The sequence below is a fragment of the Bubalus kerabau genome, chromosome 1 (assembly GCF_029407905.1).
Source record: "Bubalus kerabau isolate K-KA32 ecotype Philippines breed swamp buffalo chromosome 1, PCC_UOA_SB_1v2, whole genome shotgun sequence".
In the NCBI taxonomy this organism is placed as follows: domain Eukaryota; kingdom Metazoa; phylum Chordata; class Mammalia; order Artiodactyla; family Bovidae; genus Bubalus; species Bubalus kerabau.
This window is the reverse complement of record NC_073624.1, coordinates 195,682,469-195,699,911: the sequence shown is the minus strand read 5'-3', so window position 1 is coordinate 195,699,911 and position 17,443 is coordinate 195,682,469. Positions and strand designations below refer to the sequence as shown.

The window sequence follows — 17,443 nt, the reverse complement described above, 5'->3', positions numbered from 1 at the left end:
CCCAGTGGGGATAAAATGGCTAGTTAGAGTTGAAATGGTACCCTTACTTCCACATTCAGAAACCCTATTATGTGATTGGGCTCTTAAGAGCTGCTGTTGGAAACCATCACATCATCAGGTTTCTTTTTTGTCACCACACACCATGTTCGCAAGTTAAGCCCATTTTGTTTCTGAATGATGTGAAGTAGCAAAATCACCAGAAAACGCTACTGTCCTAAAGAAAAAAAAATGTTGCTATTTTATAAGTCCTCTGAGGTGTGATGGTTAATTTTATGTGTCAACTTCACTGGACAGGATGTCCAGATATTTGGTCAAATATTATTCTAGGTATTTCTCTGAAGGTATTTTGGGATGAGTTTAACATTTAAATCGATAGACAAGCAGATTGTCTTTCCTAATCTGGGTGGGCCTCATCCAATAGTAGAAGATCTGGATAAAACTAAGGGTTGACTCTCCCATAAATAAGAGGGAATTCTACCTACCTATCTATTTTTGAGCTGGATATCGGTTTTTTCCCTGCCTTCAGCCTTGAAATAAAACACTGGCTCTCCTTAGGTTTCAAACCTGCCAGCCTTTGGAAGCAAACTTATACCATCAACTCTCCTGGGTATTCAGCTTGCCAACTCACCCTGTAGATCTTGATATTTGTCAGCGTCTATAATTATGTCAGCCAGTTCCTTAAAATAAATCTCTATCTCCCTCCTATCCCATTGGTTTTATTTCTCTGGAGAATACTGACTAATATAGCAGGAAGCACCAAGGAACTGATAACCTAAAAATACACATATGTGTGTATGTATGTGTGTATACATATATGTATCAGTCAGTTCAGTCGCTCAGTTGTGTCTGACTCTTTGTGACCCCAAGTACTGCAGCACACCAGGCTTCCGTGTCCATCACCAACTCCCAGAGCTTTCTCAAACTCATGTCCATTGATTGGGTGATGCCATCCAACCATCTCATCCTCTGTCATCCCCTTCTCCTCCTGTCTTCAGTCTTTCCCAGCATCAGGGTCTTTTTCAATGAGTCAATTCTTTGCATCAGGTGGCCAAAGTATTGGAGTTTCAGCTTCAGCATCAGTCCTTCCAATGAATATTCAAGACTGATTTCCTTTAGGATTGACAGATTTGATCTCCTTGCAGTCCAAGGGACTCTCAAGAGTCTTCTCCAACACCACAGTTCAAAAGCATCAATTCTTCAGCACTCAGTCTTCTTTATGGTCCAACTCTCACATCCATACATGACTACTGGAAAAACCATAGCTTTGACTATATAGACCTTTATGGCTTTAAAATCCATGAAGCAAAATCTAAGCAAATTTCCGTCCATCTTGTTGATGCTCAGGCTATTGTAAAAAAGTAACCCATGATCCCAGTTGCACATTGAGAGAGTGGATAACAGGGATATGATGGGCAGAGAAGACACAAGTTCTTCTCAGCATGTGATAAGCCCTCACACACACTGAAAAGCAATTTGGAAGTGTGTTTCAATGGTCTTAAAATGGTTGTGGCTTTCCTTTTAGGAATCTATTTTTATGACATAATGTTTGAACCTCTTCTTAGGGAATCTATTTTAGTGACTTAATCAGAAATGAGAACAAGGACCTAGGCACAACCTGCAGTGCTCTTTTATGCAGTGCAGGATTCCTTTTAGTCATGAAAGACAACTGTCCCACAGCTGTGCTGTTGTACTTAGTTGCCTTAGTCATGTCCAACTCTTTGAAACCCCATGGACTGTGGCCCGCCAGGCTCCTCTGTCCCTAGGATTCTCAAGGCAGGAATACTGGAGAGGGTCGCCATGCCCTCTTCCAGGGAATCTTCCCAACCCAGGGATCGAAACCAGGTCTCCCACACTGCAGGCAGATTCTTTACCATCTAAGCCACCAGGGAAGCCCAAGAATACTGGAGTGGGTAGCCTATCCCTTCTCCAGGGGAGTTTCCTGACCCAGGAATCCAACTGGGGTCTCCTGCATCTCAGGCAGATTCTTTACCAGCTGAGCTACCAGGGAAGCCTGTCCCACAGCTGGGGAAAGGTTAAAGAAATAGAGTACATCCAAAAATGAACTGGTGGTGGAACCATCAATATTACTGCCATAATTGTGTAATGGCACTGAAAATACAATATAAGGCTATGGTGGGCGGGCAAGTGGACTATACAAATATTTGTACCTATGATTTCAACTACCAAAGACAGAAAGAAGGTATATCAAAATGTGAACAGTGATTCTTTCTGGGTAATAAGTGATTCTTATTTTTAATGTTTATGCTTTTTGTATTTTTTAAAATAAAAATACTTTTATTGTATTTAGAAAAAAAGGACAAGTGAATAACATTTTAGAACCCTCAAGAGGGGAAGCATATTAAACCACCTCCTGAGAAAGTAAACAATAAACACAAAAACCAAACCAGCCAAACCCAAATCAAAGAAACCCCAAAACCCCCCAAAACCACATACCTTCATCATAAATAATCCAAAAAGCAGCCAGAAAGATTTCCTTTATTCCATAGGTGCAGACGTGACATTACAGATCTCCAGGGAAGAAAGTTAGATAACCCCTGTCCAGAGCAGCCTGCCCTAGGAAATAGCTGGTTGAGTGCGAAGGCCCCTGGGTGGGACCTCAGAGGCCCCAGGCTTTTTGCTGCTGCCTGGCTGGGGTCACCAGCATGTCATTTATTTTCCCTCAGTTTTGGTTCTTTCATCAGGAATACATGAGAACTAAATCCGTTTCTATGAGCTACACTGGGGTTTGTCAGAATAAAATGAAGTAGTAAATTCACAAATACTCCCAAGTACAAAGCCCTGCGGTGTGACAGTCATTGCCGGTCCCCACCACGAGGTTCGTGACTGAATCTTCTGATGGCCCCTCCTACTCCCCTGGTACCAGTCACAGATGTCAACAGTGGAGAGACAAAATGACCCAGACGGGATGTTCTCTCTCTCTCTACTTTCCCTCATACACAAATATAACGTGCCCTAAATGAACATTTGGTTGACTTTTTCTTTTTTAACCAGAAAACATGCCAATTTAGATTAAAACCCCATATACTTAATGTGAGTCATATCCTTGCTAGAGAAGACAAATGTATAAACAGAAGCTGTAATAACCAGCCAAGCTTTTCTAAAACATCATTTATCATTCCTGTTTGGAACTGATATAATTGCCTGGCCATCAATTGTATATTTAAGCCACATGGCCTTATGAGAATTGGTGAGCATTTTCACCTCTGTTTCTTACATGAGGAAACCAAAGCAGAGGAATTTTATGATTTTCTCTGCACCCTCCAGTTAGTGGAAGAATCTGATAACTCCATCTCTGACTCCCATTTCTATGCCTTGTTACCACAGATCAAGGTACCAATGGCTCAGCAGTAAAGAATCTGCCTGCAATACAGGAGGCACAAGAGATGCAGGTTTGATTCCTGGGTCAGAAAGATCCCCCGGCCAAGGGAATGGCAACCCACTCCAGTATTCTTGACTGGAAAATTCCATGAACAGAGGAGCCTGGTGGGGCTATAGTCCATGGGGTCACAAAGAATCGGACATGACTGAGCATGCCTGCATATTCTGCACCCTTAGTCATTCCGGCTGGGGTAAGAGTGGGTGAGAAGGAAGAGTAGGAAAAAGGAAATTAAAAAGCGAAAACTCCTTTCCCCAAAGTTAAAGTTAACAAAGTAGGTGATTTCTCCAGTTATGACAAGCATATTCCACAGAAGAATTCCTGAGTATCCTAATAACACTGAGCAGGACTGATGTGTCAAGGGAAAGTACACACTCTTTTGATCGGGCTCAAATTTGGAAACTGGAAGAATTCTTGGCATTTTAAATGGTTGGGCAAGGCAGTGCGTAATGGTTGCAAGATTTCATGGTTAAATCCTATGATAGGCAGTTGTAGTGGCTATCACATTGATGTACACCTCAGGTTTTTTCAAAACACATTTTACTTAGAGGTGAGTAGAACATAATTCTCAGCTCTGTTGATCTGATTCTATATAACTTTTTTTTAATGAGTAGGGCACAAAAGTAGAAAATAAATTAAAAAAACCTTGAAGTTGAATCATTTTCCTTAGTATTCCCAAAGGCTCACACTGTGGATGAAATTTCTCTTCTTATCTGTGAATCATCACACATTTTTATAAGCATCACAATTCATCTACTTCCCATCTTGTGCAATGATTTAATTTTCCCCATAGCACTTCAGAACTGTGGGCTATAAAGTTCTGTGAGCTGTCCTACTGAATTACAGAAAATTAGAATCTGGTTTGAGGGAAATAACGTCACATGTGCATTACAATGAAGAAAATGTAATATTTCCTCAGTTTCATAGAAGCCAAAATAAATAATTTTCCTCCTTTCTTACATACAACAAGAAAAGTCCACACTGATCTCCTTTGCTATTATAATCAGGTATTTTGGGAGTAGGGGCTGGAAATCACAGATTGTTCTTTCACCGAATGAAAGTGAATTCCATGGATATGGTAATCACTAAAGTTGCAAATGGCTCTTTGTCTTAGAAAAGCTTATAAAGATTGCCAGAGGTTTCCCCCTTTTTGGATACTGTGTAATAATAGTACATGTTCAAATTCCTGTTAGCATCCAGCTCTTTTACAGATACAACCTTATGTTAGGGCTGATTTTAACAACTTAAACATTATTACTTATTCATTGACAACTCCATTCTTTTGCCTATACTTTCCTTGTATGAATAGGTTGGATCAACATCTCATCCATATAATCCTTCCCTTCGTGCCCTTTCCTGAGAGGAAAGCTTTCCTAGTGGTATAAACTGTTTGGCCAGGGTGGGCAAAAGGTCTCAGCTGTGTTGGGATGGGAGATCACTTACTAATACTTCCCTGGCTGCCACCCATTTCTTCATTTCCCTCTTATCCCCAACCTCTTCCAATATCATCCGTGCTAGGCATTCAGCCTTCACTATGATTCCTTTCTGAACATGGTACAGTATTAATAAAATAGAGAACTGTAATTATCTTGGAAGGACTGGAAGAAATTCCTGTTAGTGCTTTGAGAATAACTGTTGTAATTATAAAATATAGTTATAATTTTAACAGCCAGAGATTCTTCTGGAGTAACAATACATAAGCTCCAAATCTAAGACTTGAAAGTAAATCCAAAAGCAGCTGATTCTTGTTATTTGAGGTAAAGTAAAGTGAGTAAAGTGAAGTCACTCAGTCGTGTCCGACTCTTTGTGACCCCATGGACTGCAGCCCACCAGGCTCCTCCGTCCATGGAGTTTTCTAGGCAAGAGTACTGGAGTGGGTTGCCATTTCCTTCTCCAGGGGATCTTCCCGACCCAGGGATCGAACCAGGGTCTCCCACATTGCGGGTAGACGCTTTACCGTCTGAGCCACCAGGGAATCAACCGTTATTTGAGGTAGTTAGTTCTATAAATTGTTGAGAACACTGAATTAGGGAATAGCAGACCTTTGCTCCTAGTGGAAATACAGGGTCAGTTTCCTGTGAGCCTTTGGTCACATTTTTATCAATGGATCAATACATAACCTTGTTTTATGTGTTTTTGTTTCAAGATATATTATTTAATATATATTGTTGATTCATTAACATTGAACTGAGTACCAACAATGCTATAACTCATGCCTGAATGAGATTTATCTAACTTATATTTTCTCCATAAGGCACATCACAGCGTTCTTGTGCTCAGGGACACATAGGCAGCATTTCGGCATTCTGCTTGGGCCATTTTAAAAAGCAAAGGAGTAACAAGAACCACAGGAGTATATTGTAAAGAAGATACAATATGAGAGCTGAAACAAGAAGGCAGAGCTGAGCACTGCTTGTTTGACCTTGACTTGGAATATATTAATACACAGAGGGTAATTCAAATTTTTTACCTCTCTGTGCATGCCTGCATATTGCAGAGAAAATGCTACATTTATTGATTTTAGGGTTACAAGTAAATTTGAACAAGTAGGTGTAAATTCTCAAATATGGGATCCATTAATAATAAGAATCAAATGTAGAAATTCTGCCTCTCATCCAATAGCAATTCATGTTTTGTTTATCTCTTTTTCTCCTAAGCACTGAGAGTCTCAATTAAAATAATCTCTCATGCTGAACACCAAAAAATATCTTTATGCTAGGGGGCTGTTAAAATTGTAGTGCAACTGTATATTATTTATATGCTTGCTTGTTTTATTTTTTTAAGTAGATGAATGTTAGAAGATTTGATTTTGAAAAACTATTGAACATTACTGTGAGTGGTAGAAAGTATAAAACTACAAGCTCACAAAAGTTCCTCCAGTTCCGTGCTACAGTAAAAGATAGTGTTGAATCTGAGTTCTGATTTGAAAAGATACAGCAGTCAATTTTTGTAATTCAAGTAAAACTACCAGTACTGCATTCTAACTTGTTCTGGTTCAGAAATGGTAGGCTCAGAATTTCATAGAAGAATCATGACCAATTCCTAAATGTTCTAGAAAGGGAGAGACTCTGAACTGAACATATCAAAATGAGGCCTTTGTCTTCTTAAGCCTTTTGTCCTGAGCTGCATTTCAGGAACTTTCTAACACTCCAGGCAAGACGAGAAGTTCAAACCTATTTTTTAAAAGTTGTTATCTTCTCTAAACTGTGGAGAAAATTTTTGACATCATCTACTCAATAAGCAGGTGTAATAAGTAGGAAAAACAAATACAAAAAACCCCCCAACCAACCAACCAGAAAACCAGAAAACAAACCAGGTGGGAAAACTCACACTTGTTAGAAACAGTTTTCAGAATTGTGCTTGGGTTTTCAAAACTTAAGCCAAAGCATGTTTATGCGTGATAAGTGTCCCATGGAGTAGAATCTGAATAAGGCAGGACTGACTTGTGTGTGCGTCTAGGACAGCATTGAAATAAGATGCTGGCAGGGTCACTGTTTGCATCTGGCCCTGACCCCAGGAAAGCATTCGTTCGTTCTTTAGTTGGATCATTGGAGGAACCACATGGAATTGTGTCGGGATCCTTCTGTTGGTAGTGCGGCCAGCCGTCACCCTGACCACTCCACTGCTGTTGTTTTACCCCAGATCCCTAGGCACTCCACTCGTGGAAGAAGTTCAGGATGGAAAGGAGAGTTAAGTGCTAGAAGGTGTGAGCACACAATGAGGGTATCATAATGACAACAAACAGAACATCCCAGTTAATCTTCTAAACAGCCCTGTGCAGTACCAGTTATTATTGCTAGTTTGTAGAATCCTGGGGCTGTCTGAAATTCAATGTTGCAGGCTTCCTGCCTCGTGCTTCTTAATGAAAATGAACTTCATAGGTATCTCTGAAAGCAAGCCTTCTTGCGCATTTTGAGCTATTTAATCGCATTTGGCTTAAAAAGAGACAGCATCAGAGCACAGTTTCCACCATTCCCCATGTTTAAGAAGCACTGAAAATCTTGAAAGCTTCAATATGACCATCATAGTATTTGCTGATGAAACCTTACCTTTTTAAGGGATCTACTAGTTATCTTGGGTTTCCCAGGTAATGCTAGCAGTAAAGAACCCACCGGCCAATGCAGGAGACAGACTCAGGTTCAATCCCTGGGTGGAGAAGATCCCCTGGAGGAGGGCATGGCAACCCACTCCAATATCCTTGCCTGGAAAATTCCATGGACAGAGGAGCCTGGCGGGCTACAGTCCATAAGACATGACTGGAGCAACTTAGTATGCATGTACTAGTTATCCTAGGCCAAGAGTCAGCAAACTTTTTTTATAGGGACAAAGTGTAAATATTTTAAGCTTTGCAAACCATTCAAACTCGTCACAACTACTTGACCCTGCCATTATAACATTAAAATAGTCATAGACAATACTAAATGAATAAGCATGGCTATGAAAAAACTTTAAAGAAAATGTTACTTATAGACACTGAGCTTTGAATTTCGTGTGATATTCACATATCATAAAATAGTAGTATTTGTTTTAGTTTTGTTAAAAATCATTTAAGAATGTACACACATATTCTTGGTTCAAAAACTTGAACGCAGTCCCTGTCTAACTGCTTAGGAGTTTAATATCTAAAGTGATGACTGTGAGCACAGACAAACCAAAGACAGAGAAGTATACACCGGACATAGTAAGAAAATAGGAGAGGGTCATTTGTATTAGATGGAGTTTAATGTTTCTGTATAGGAGAAGGCAATGGCACCCCACTCCAGTACTCCTGCCTGGAAAATCCCATGGACGGAGGAGCCTGGTAGGCTGCAGTCCATGGGGTCACTGAGAGTCGAACACGACTGAGCGACTCACTTTCACTTTTCACTTTGATGCATTGGAGAAGGAAATGGCAACCCGCTCCAGTGTTCTTGCCTGGAGAATCCCAGGGATGGGGGAGCCTGGTGGGCTGCTGTCTATGGGGTCGCACAGAGTCGGACACGACTGAAGAGACTTAGCAACAGCAGCAGCAGCAGCAATGTTTCTGTATGTTTTACTCAAGTTCGTACTTTGCAAAGCATGTCTTAAGCCTTGTAAACCCACTGGTGAATTGACATGGAGAAGGGAAATCATTAGAGCTTTCTATGAGAGAAGTCCAAGTGGTCACTGGATTTCATTCTAACTCTGACTGTCTCAGATCAGTATTTTGACATGTTTTGAAACTTCCTCAGAAACACAGTAAAACATTCCTGAGCTCGAAGGCTGGGTGGCATTGTAGCCCTACTAACAGCACCACAGTACTGGCAAGGCTTTCTTTTCCTATAAGTTACATCAACAGAAGATGCTTAATCACCTCAGGGTCATAAAAAATAAAGACTGATAAAGAGAAGGTAACAAAAGATACAAAAACAATACTGAGTGTGCACTCTATGAGAAGCAGTGCTTTATTAATTTAGCATGAATTATCTCATTTAATCCTCATCTCAATTCTTGGAGGGAGGCACTATCTCTTAAAAAAATTGTTAGTAGTAGGAAATGATGGCATAAAAATAATCCAGATTCATGTGTCACATGTGCTGGCCCCAGTGTGCATATACACACACACATATGCACACACGCATACGCACACAGCATTCATCATTTCCAGACAGTCTTTACCTTTCCCTGCACCATTACCTGCCTCACTCCAGTCCGTGCATGTGTCTGGCTATCTGCTTTCGGGCTGTGAGCAAGTATGTTCATGTGGGAAGTCGCCTAAATAATAAAGGAATGTCGGGCTGGAACTCAGGACCAGTTCAGGTGTGAACTGTGTGACCCCCTACATAGATCACTTTACCTCCAAGAGACACAGTTTCTTCATCTCCTGAGTAACACCTAACCGAACATTTCTGTGAATATGATCAAATGACACGAAGCATGTGGCAGCATTCTATAAATGACAAAGAAGGGGTGATTATTGCTGGTTATCTTCAGCACACACAGCCCTTATCCTTTCATCTCTCATTCTTTCTTTACTTGTTGGGATTATCTTAGTATTTCTCAGAGTATCAGTCCCTTTTCCTGCCAGTCTTTTCCTCTTCTTTTTATCCCTGAGGAGCTACACAAGGGTCAGCAAAACAAAGAAGATCTCTAGGATCTCTACCCTCTCGCCCACCCCCCAGTCAGAGAAGACAAGACAGATGTCCAGTGTTGTCCTGGAGCCGGCTTCTTTCCAACAGTTCTCACCAATTTCTTTGCGATTCCATATTCAGTGAAGCCATGCTGGTAGCTTGAAACTGGCAACAGTGGAGCTCTTTACACTATGGAAACTGGCAAATGCTACAAATTTCTCCTTCCTTCCCCACTCCCCAGAAGCTGGTTGTTGAACTTTTACCAGCACACTACTGGATACAGAAGCAAAATAATAAAGTAGCACAGGTGCTGGGGTGGAGAAAGTAGAGTGACCTGGGAGCCTAAAGGAGGCACTGGTTACTGTGAACAGGGCAGTGAGCATCCAGAGAAGGTGTCCTGGAGGAAATGAGGTTTACATAAATAATGAGATCTAAATAATGAGGGAGGCTAGAGAATCCCATGGATGGAGGAGCTTGGTAGGCTGCAGTCCACGGGGTCGCTAAGAGTTGGACACGACTGAGCAACTTCACTTTCACTTTTCACTTTGATGCACTGGAGAAGGAAATGGCAACCCACTCCAGTATTCTTGCCTGGAGAATCCCAGGGATGGGGGAGCCTGGTGGGCTGCTGTCTATTGGGTCACACAGAGTCGGACACGACTGAAGTGACTTAGCAGCAGCAGCAGCAGGCAGGCAAAGGGAAGAGAATTTCAGAAGTAACAACTTGTGTAAAGACCCAGCATGTTAGAGCACCTGAAGAAAGGTCCTTAAGGCTACAGTGCAAAGCGCGAGGGAGGAGAGAAGAATGAAGCTGGAGAGGGTGAGAGGTTCAACTTGATCCTGAGGGCAACCAGTGGGCTTTGGGGCAGGGTCAAGGTTAGGAGTGCGGTGTTCATTGAGAGCCGTGCCATTTAAATTCTGGCTCCACCAGCTGGGGATCCTCAGGCAAGCATCTAAGCTCAGCTGAGCCTCATCTGTGAGTGATTACAGCGCTCAGATCTCCTGCAGTTGGAGCTCTGCAGGTCAGGTGCTCAGCACAAGGCCTGGCTCCTCGCAGCTGCTGGGCAGGCATCCCAGCACAGACCAGCTCACGGAAGAGCAGACGCACACCCTCTCTAGGACAGGCACTGTGTATGCTGCTCTTTCCACCTCAAAACGCTGCTCGTCTACGGCAGTGTTTCTCATAGTGTGGGTGGTGACCCACTAGAGAGTTGTGAAATGAATTTTGTGAGTCTTGGGCAGCACTTAAAAAAGAAAGAAAAAGAAATAGAATTAAATGGAGCTAGGAAAAAAAATAAGCGCTGGAGCCCACCGTATGTTGCAAGGTAAGTTTTATTTTTGTGTTTGTGTGTACTGCGTTGCCATGTTAAAATTTATTCCTGAGGACTACAGTTAGAAAGTGAGAAAGTTTTCCACAGGAAATTTCCCGTGAGCTTTCTGGGTTAGTGTAGGCAGGATGAGAAAAAACAGGGCCTGCCCAGCTTTCTCCTACTTCAGGAGCTGGGATTGTCTGAGTTAGGGTTTTATTCCCTTCAGTTTCCAAGGCTTTTTAGCTTCCAGTAAAAACTGATGCACTGTGGTCCCAGATGGGACCTTAGCTCTAGGCTATCTGCTGTCTAGTAGCCCCTGAAAGTGACCACAAGCCAAAGGCCGGGGAGGGAGTGTTTCTTCTAAGCAGGAGTGGCTGTGTGAATAGGGGGAAAGGGTACTAAGGGCCTCCAGTTGCCCTGTGGTCACTAAACTCAGCCCTAAAGGAGGCAAACTCACTAACACCATCCAATCAGGTTGCTACCCAAAGGCTTGGTGCAGAAAGGAACTGAGGGGTGTAACAGACATTTAGTTTGGAAAGATAATTCTCTATGTGAATAGACTTTAGAATAATTTATTTTCACCCTATGTCAAAACATATCCAATTTGCCCTTTGGAGCTGCAAGAACCGCTTGGCATTTCTTTTTGCTCTGCAATTTAAAAAATGGAAAGTAATGGCAGATGCCTGATCAGGGTTTGGGAGAAAACACAAGCGCTGCATCACATGATGATTTAGTTTCCTGAGTGTCCACAGGGCTCATTCCCCAGGCATATGCAATCGGCATTAGATTAGCTGCCGGCGTTTATCGACAAAGGAATTAATCTTCACCAATGATGTTTTTTAAAGTCCATTCTTTTCAGTAAGTTGCCCCAGCACATCAGGGCTTCTTCACTTTTCCTTTTCCTTCTTTCCCTTCTGACAAAAGTGGCTAAAAATAACCTCTTAAACCCTGATTCCACTGAGGAAGGTGAGGGAGCAAAAGAACAGAAGAACATCTTTCCCTACGTGCAAGCTGTCACGTGCCCAGTTCAGACAGTCACTGAAACCATAGCTATTAGGAAACCACCTCTCGGGTTGGGGTGTGGGGGAGCACCAGCAATAGAATAGCAGACACCCTAAACATGACAACCGTGTCTGTGGTCACAGAAGACGTTTTCAGCAGTGTCTGCAGGTACCTACTTCTCGGCTTAACTGCATTTTCCTGCAAGGCTTTTCACTCACCAAAATCATCTTTTGGTGGAGGGAGAAAGCAATATATACATCCAATAGCAACAAAATAGTGCCAGGCCAGGAACTGCCCACTTGCATTCCCCAAACACCACCAACAGCCCCTTGTAGCCCCATTCTAGGCGGCCACCGCAAGGCATGGTGGGCTCTCTTCAGTGGGACTGCCCAGTTTCTCACCCAGGCTGTTAATACTTGAGCATCCTCTCTGTGCACCAGACCAGGGCTTGTGCAGGAAGACATAGGGAAAATGTTGCCCCTGATCATCTCCATGCTCCTTGGAAAAACAATACATGGAATGAAAGAATGCATGAGACAGTTGAAAACAGTCCCTAATTGTGGTATTGGAGTTTCTCTGTGATGTGGCGTTTTGTATCATGATCTGGGAGCCAGGTCCAATGGGAGTTATTTCTCAAGTGCTCATGGATTTCATCATGTCTGTGACACAGGCCAGCAGCCTGGAACTTGGTGACACTTACGGATGAAAGACTCTAGTGTGTAGAGGAGACGCTGAGAAAACGGAGAAATAATAAAGGTGGATGGATCCTCCCTAAGTCATGATCTTCAGTATCTGTGCCTGGTGGAAGCAGGCTGAGGAGGCTGTCACAGTGAGGGCAGGCTTCTTGACTTGGCATCATCTGTTGTGCATTTCATGTGTGTGCCTTTGTTGGTGTGCAGCTGGGGAGGTGGGGAGGCAGACATAACTGGGAATGTGGGCATGTAAAGGGCAGAAAGGCTTTTTCCCACCATGAAGGAAAATCTTACTTAGTAATCAACAAGGCTTATGATATCAGCATAATGGAATTCTTTCTTTTGAAGTGAATTTTAGCTTTTCTAAAGGCAAATCCCAGTGGAGGAAATACCTTAAAAGACAAGGCTTAAGAGGCAAACACAGGTATTTGTGCGTGCATGCTAAATCGCTTCAGGTGTGTCCGATTCTTTGCAACCCCATGGACTGTAGCCCACCTGGAAAGGCCCATGAAACTTTCCCGGCAAGAATACTGGAGTGGGTTGCCATGCCCTCCTCCACGGGATCTTCCCAACCCAGGGATCAAACCCGCATCTCTTATGTCTCCTGCATTGGCAGGTGGGTTCTTTACCACTAGTGCCACTTGGGAAGTTCAAATACAGGTATAAATACACACAAATCCATATTCCAACTCCTTCATGTATGTATGTTAAAACAAGGCACTAGCCAGATAGTAAATGATAGTGTCTCAAATTAATCCTCCCTAAAGAATTTAATTTTTCTGTTAAACTGAACTATGTATTTTAAGAGAGTGAATTTTATCATACATGAATTATATCTCGATTTTATAAGAGCTTTCTCCCCAGATATCTGCCTGGGTTGCTCTTTTACCTCCCTCAAGGCTTTGCTCCAATGTCATTTTCTCAATGAAAACTTCAGTCACCTTACCACCCTCCTAGCTCTCCTGATCCCTCTTATCCTGCTATATCTTTTAATCTGCATATTGGATTAAGAGCAATAGTATGTTTCAGCTTCCAACATAATATACACGTCACTTACTGTCATTTCCCCACAGTGAAATGTAAACTCCATAAATTCATAAATTTGGGGATTTTTGTGTGTTTGTTCACTTGTGTAGTACAAGTGTCTAGAATAGTGTCTCGTTCATCAATAAACATCGAGTGAATGAATAAATTAATACTAAGCAGATTTGCAGAAGACCATGGAATCATATGGAATAATATCCAATTATTCTTAAGTGGAAAAAGATTATTAAACAATATATATTTTGTGTGTATCTGTACATACATATACATACACACATACACACACTATATATATAGATGTAGTATAGAAATCTATCCATTTATCTATCTATAGAGTATAGAAGGGGCTTCCCCAGAGGCTCAGCAGTAAAGAATCCACCTGCGATGCAGGAGACTCAGGAGATGAAGTTCTAATTCCTGGGTTGGGAAGATCCCCTGGAGGAGGAAATGGCACCCCACTCCAGTATTCTTGCCTGAAGAATCCCATGGACTGAGGAGCCTGGCAGGCTACAGTCCATGGGGTCACAATAGAGTCAGACACACAGTACAGAAAGAGATTCAGGACCCCCACATCAGTAAGAAAGAAAATGTATCACACTCAGAAAAGACATTGGGAAGATGAGATATATAAAAGTACCTAAAAATCCCAGGGTGTTGAGATTATAATTATTAATTCACTTCTTAAAAATGTATTCATATTTTCTAAGCTCAGAGGAATTGGGCAGATTTGGGACATATGTTCCATTTCCTACTGTCTATGTAATTCTGAGCAAGTTATTGAACCCTCACTGACTCAGTTTCCTTATCTGATGCTTGCGTGCTTATTCACTCAGTCAAGTCTGGCTCCCTGTGACCCTTTGGACCGTAGCCTGCCAGGGAGCGAGTTGCCGTTTCCTTCTCTAAGGGATCTTCCCATTCCAGGAATCAAACCCTGGGTTGATGTCTCCTGCACTCTAAGGCTCATTCTTTACCTGCTGGGCCATTGAGGAAGCCCCTTCCATATCTATAATTGGGAATAATAACGGTACTAACCTCATTAGAATTTTCTGAAGATTAAATAATACACATAAAGCACTCGGCACAGTGTTTGGCATATAATAGGCATTCAGTAAAATGTTAGCTATTATGTTTAATGGAATTCAAAATGTTGTACTACTTGTGGAAGTTTCTTCACAATAATATTTTGAGTCATACTTTGACTTCCTCTGAATGAACAATGAACTTGAGTATAGAGTTTCACCTTTGTTATTAGGGTATACTATATCTCTAGTCCATCCATTTCTCTGCTGACTGGGTTCCTGGGACTCACTCTTTTCCCTGATAGTTTTGCGTAACGTTCGATACATCTGGATACGAGTAGTGGATTAGATGTACCACTAACAGCATTGTCTGTAAAGCAGTGACCTTAAATGTTTCCATTAGAGTTCTTTGGACATTTTTGTACATTGTTCAGTGTTTGCTCCAGGGTTTTTGAGTTTTGGCCAAACTGTAATCTAGGCTCTTTTACTCTATAAGAAGACTACCGAAATTATAACACAAAGAACTTTGACAGCAAGCTCTTGCCCTTTCCTCTGGCTGGACTCTTTTTATGGAGTGGTGTTGGAGGAATCAGCAAGGCAGAGGGAGCCTTGCAATTTTTTTTTTAATCTCCTTTTTAAAATTTATTATAGAAGTAATGAACTTTCATGGTTATACAAATTCACTCACTAAAGGAGGATATTTATAACACCTCCAGATTATATACCACCCCTAGTCCCAGGCACCAGCTGCTAGGATTACTGGTTTCAGTTATTCTTGCAGTACTTATACTTCCTCCTCTCTTGATTTATCAAATTTTAGCAGCTTCAATTAGCTTTCTGTTTTTAAGAAATTAGAAATTTAGCTTACTACCTTTTCCTTCCCTTCTTCCTTCTTTCCCCAAATTTTGCAATATTTTTTACTTCTAAAGTTCTTTGCTAGCTTTAGAACTTTAAATAACATGCATAAACATTTATTTCTTAATCCATCAATTTAAACCAGTATCTCTTAATTGTGTACCTCGAGGAAACTGGCACCATTGCCCTTCCCTCCATTGCACTTCTCTTCTTCCATCACCTAAATTCTCTCAGCCATAGCATACATTTTGCATTTTAGGGTTTCTAATTTAAATTGTTGGTAGTCTTAATTGCCTTCCACAAATTCTCTACAAATAAACTGTAGAAAACGAAAACTAAGAAAAAGCATTACAGTTCTATAGATATTACTTCAGCTCCTGAGAAAAGGTGATACTGGGTTGCTTAATCCATATTGCTTGAAAGAGAATCCTCCAAGCCTCAAGGTCAAAACTTAAAAAAATTGTATTATATTCCACCGGTTGCTCAAAATCAAATCACATTTTCACTTGTTTCATAGTTGGACTGTATTTCTTGTGAAGCTTTTTGTTTTTCCTGACAGTATGAACTGCTTCTATTTTTGTTTCGTTTCTGTTCTGTTGACAGTAGCAGCTTATTTTTTGCCTTAATACTAATTCCATATGGCTGGTTAATCAAATCAATACAGAAAATTTACATTCTTCTTGAAGATTTCCTGTTGCTTTCTGACTTTATGCTGTAACTCAGACAACATGTTATCTAAACATGCCACAACTTTGGGTTTCTTTTCATTGTACTTTTTGAGAGTGAGGTCAATATTTTTTCAAATGATATTTTTTTTCTCTCCTTCAAGTTCCCTGCTTCCTCTCCTAGAAAATGTTCTCAAACAAGTATTCCCCTGGAGAGCTTTATTCCTGAATCTTCCAAAAAAAAAATCTTTATTTTGCATTTCCATTGACTAATAGCTTAATGGTATATAAAGCCTAGGTTCAATATCATTTTTCCTCAGAACTGTGAATTCATTCTTCTAAAGTGTTGCTGATTGGAAATAAAATGCCACTCTGATACTCATTCTTTGAAAGTAACTTATCTTCCTCCTCTGAATGCTATTAGCATATTCTCTTTATCTTTTGCATTTCCAATTTCACAAGGATTTATGATTTAAATCTGAAGGCCCTCGCTTCTTCTCAGCTCTAGGAACTGTTTTATCTCTTTAAATACCTGTTACCTCCTCACTTTTGTCTTTGTTTTCTCTTTCTGGAGTTCTTAGTAATCAGATGTTAGACTTCTAGGACTGAGTGTCCATGCCCATTATATTTTCTCTTGTATATTCTATCTTCTTGTCTTTTTGGTCTAAAGTCTAGGAGATTTACTTGATTTTATTTTAAACTCGGTAAATGAATTAATTTCATCTACTGTATTTTGAATATCCACTGTTTCTTATTCCTTACTCCCATTTACATAGTTATCTCTTCTTGTTTTATGAATTAAAAGTATTCTCTGTTTAAAGAGTTTTATAAGCAGAAAAAATAAACATGTATTTCCAAGTCAGATTTTTAAAAAAAGTTTACTTTGTCATTTGTGCTTCAGATGAATTTTTATTATAAGAAATAAGACCACAGAGGTAAACTGAAGTCTCCTTTGTTTCCCAACTCCTACTCCCAAATTTCTTCTTCTCCTTTCCTCTTTGCTATCATCCTTCCCTTCTCTTCCAGTGGCAACCACCATTAAAATTTTGTGTTTTTTTCCTAGACTATGTTTTACTGTATGTAGGCATCTATGTAATACTCTTTCCTGTGTATTAAATTTGTACAATATACAAGTTCAAAAATCATTTTGTTCACCCAACACTGTTTCTGGAATCTACTGATATGGGTACGTATGGGCCTGGTTTATTCATTTTTAATGCTCTAAGTGTCATTCATTCAACAAATATTTATGCATATCAACGGTGCTCCTGGTATTGTCCTGATGGCTAGGGACACAGCAACAAAGGAAACAAAATATGAACATGGCATAATTTATTTTATCTTTACTCCATTAACAGACATTAGGTTTT

General features: G+C 40.8%; 1 protein-coding gene and 1 long non-coding RNA gene across 10 annotated transcripts in view; one reads left to right on the top strand and one right to left on the bottom strand.

The window, feature by feature from the left end:
* MARCHF3 (membrane associated ring-CH-type finger 3) overlaps positions 1-17,443 on the bottom strand; it is a 156,476-nt gene that overhangs the window by 61,730 nt on the left and 77,303 nt on the right. The gene's annotated exons all lie outside the window — the stretch shown is intronic.
* The window catches only part of LOC129628989 (uncharacterized), a 205,715-nt gene continuing 198,925 nt past the window's right edge, over positions 10,654-17,443 (top strand). For all 9 annotated transcript variants that reach the window (XR_008703038.1, XR_008703034.1, XR_008703031.1 and 6 more), the window contains exon 1: positions 10,654-10,811. This is a non-coding gene — a long non-coding RNA (uncharacterized LOC129628989). The remainder of the gene's footprint in view (positions 10,812-17,443) is intronic.